This window comes from Limulus polyphemus, unplaced genomic scaffold (assembly GCF_000517525.1).
Source record: "Limulus polyphemus unplaced genomic scaffold, Limulus_polyphemus-2.1.2 Scaffold1105, whole genome shotgun sequence".
Classification (NCBI taxonomy): domain Eukaryota; kingdom Metazoa; phylum Arthropoda; class Merostomata; order Xiphosura; family Limulidae; genus Limulus; species Limulus polyphemus.
The window spans coordinates 196,341-199,015 of NW_013666715.1; the positions used below are offsets into that span (position 1 = coordinate 196,341).

The 2,675-nt window shown below is 32.5% G+C and overlaps 1 protein-coding gene across 4 annotated transcripts in view; it reads left to right on the forward strand.

Moving 5' to 3' along the window:
* LOC106462150 (microtubule-associated proteins 1A/1B light chain 3C-like) overlaps positions 1 to 1,479 on the forward strand; it is a 77,666-nt gene extending 76,187 nt beyond the window's left edge. For all 4 annotated transcript variants that reach the window (XR_002611169.1, XM_022389319.1, XM_022389318.1 and 1 more), the window contains exon 5: positions 585 to 1,479. The gene's annotated coding sequence lies outside the window, so the exon portion shown is untranslated. The remainder of the gene's footprint in view (positions 1 to 584) is intronic.
* The last annotated feature ends 1,196 nt before the right edge of the window (positions 1,480 to 2,675 follow it).

Sequence of the window (2,675 nt, forward strand, 5' to 3'; positions counted from 1 at the left end):
TTTAACGTACGTACTCAAAAAAGGTTTTTAGAAACTTCCATCTTTGGTGTGTTCTTTTTAATCCAATAAACGTTTTTGTTTGTGAATATTAGTGTAACTTTATTATGAAACTATTCAGATTGTTCTCAATTCTTCCATGTCTTTCAAAAACAAGTAAAATTGGTTCCCCACATGTTTTTAACAACTTCCCATTTCGTTTAATTTTGAGCCAACGATTCAGGATCCATGTTAAATCCTCCAATTTTTGAGATAAGGATTCTGGTCCCATGTTGAATCCATCAGGTTTTGAGATAACGATTTGGACTTTATTGCAATTGCTTCGTCAGAATGAAAAAAAAAAGTACAATGTAGCAGAAAATATTTTTGATGGTGGGATCTTTTTTTCCCTTGGCTTTAGAGGAATACACATTACGTAACTGTTTAGTCCTATTATTCATGACATACAATGTCATGATATACTTAAGCAATAGAAAACTTGATTACTAATTATAAGTAAAAACGATGACAAGTAAAATTAAATAAATTATAGTATAGGACATATAAACAGTAAACTTAGTTTAAACTTGTATTTTTTCCAACACCAGGTTTTCTGGTCGGCCAAGTCTTTTTTCTGGAATATGGAGGACATTAAAACCACGAACGTGAGTGATTGAGAAAACTGAAATGGCTCAACGCCAACCTTTGGTGACAGTAATACTGTATTCCATACTATGAACATCAGTGTCAAACAACTATACATAGAAAATATATTGAAAAAGTTTGTGATTATCTTATTTTATAACTTAATATTAAAGTGTCTGTTTTACAATTGTGCCTGTTTCCAGTTATTCTCCATGCAATAAAGTTTGTTTGCGTTTACTTATATAATTGAAGCTAGGCTTAAAAGGTAAATACCACACAATTATTCAATTAACAATTTACTCCAGAAAGTTTGGGACATTAAGATGCAAAGAATAATTTTAAATGTTAATCGTGCTTATGCATTAACAAATATTTCTAATCATTAAAAAAATAACTGTTTTGTTGTAACTTTGTTTGTCAGAGATAGATGATTATAATAAGTACTTACAAGCTCTTTTGGTTCATGTATATTAACTTTACTCATTCTTATTCATGTGTTATGCGAGTTACTAAGATGCTGTCTGAAGTAAAGAAGTTTTAACACGACGTTTGAAAGACTAATAATATCCAGAATTGAAAAGCATTTTTTTTTTGACGTAAACTTTATACGCCTTTTTCCTTCTTTTATAGTTGCTTTGTATTTAATAGAAAATGTCCGCAAAGACAAACTGTGAGTTTGATAATGATGAGAATACTTCTGTTGTATTCATTGATGCCATAATTCGTAATTCAAAGATCTAATCATTTTGCAATAAGTTGTTTTTCTGCATATCGCTTGTAATGATTGAGACAGAATTACGTATTTGATCGCTGTGATATTTCCTTAATAATTGAATAAAGGGCCAACATTCAGTCTTGTTTGTATTGTTGTGATTGGTTTATTTAAGTTTCTTCCCTTGACAACAAAACTTTTATCAGTTTGTTTTCGTTGTACCGAGTGGAAAGAGGCCACTCTTTACCTTCAGTTAGACCTTGTGGCCTTCGAAACATTCTAATCACTCCTTAGTATGTTATCTCCTGCTGGTAAAGACCTGGAGTTTGACACGTTCTTTATTATGTTGTGTAGAAGAATTCGTTCTTATCTTCTGGTCAAACACGAGTTACTATGTTACTTCTTAACTTGAGTAGATGAACAATGTATAACCGTAATGAAAAAGAATCAAATTAACATATCGAGTGAACATGAATTTTAAGAAGAAACAATAGTATAAAACGATTCCTACTCTCCCAAACCCTCTTTTCTTTTTGAAAGGCTGCTGTAAATTATGTATCTTTGTGTGTGTGTGTGTGTGTGTGTGTGTGTGGCGCGCGTGTGTGTGTGTACACGTTGCGAACTCAGTTACTCTTCTTCGCGGTACGTGGCATTGTATAATGGACATAGAACCCAAGATTCTAATTGTTATTTAAATACTGCAAACATAAGACTCCAGTTTTTTAAAAGAGCGTTCCACGATTTTCTATGTTTTTCACGTAATAATATAAATTGTTTCGACTAAGTATTTAGATCGGGAGGAGGAGGGGGGGGGGGTATCCGATTCTGTAAAGTGGGTGGAAACGATGTTTTACATATTTTCGCTGAGATTATTTTTATATTTGTTTTAGTCTCTATGGAAAATGTTTAGATGATTTATTTTGTGTCATATAACAGCTGTTCTGTTTTTTTTAACACAAATGTGGTTTAGGGTAGTATTTTCTCTATTTACTGAATATTAGCTTAGAAGATAAGACCAAGCACGTACAACTCTGTTTTGTAGGATAAGTTTGCACAAACATTTACAAGTCTTCTTCGCCGTCTATCAGATTTGATTTTGTTCACTGTATGGAATTATTTCTTTAGCTTCGACAATTCTAAATTTGTCATAATTTACTTTAAAATATGGGTATGGTAACCTCTAAATTCCTTCACAAACGTGAAATATTACATAACGCGTGTATAAGAGTGGGCAAGTAAGCAGGCGGAATTTCGGAGACCCCTTCACTACAGCCCTACAGAATCTTGTTACAGTGGCAGTTCTGACCATTTTTGATATACTGGTGACCAAGGTATTATAGAA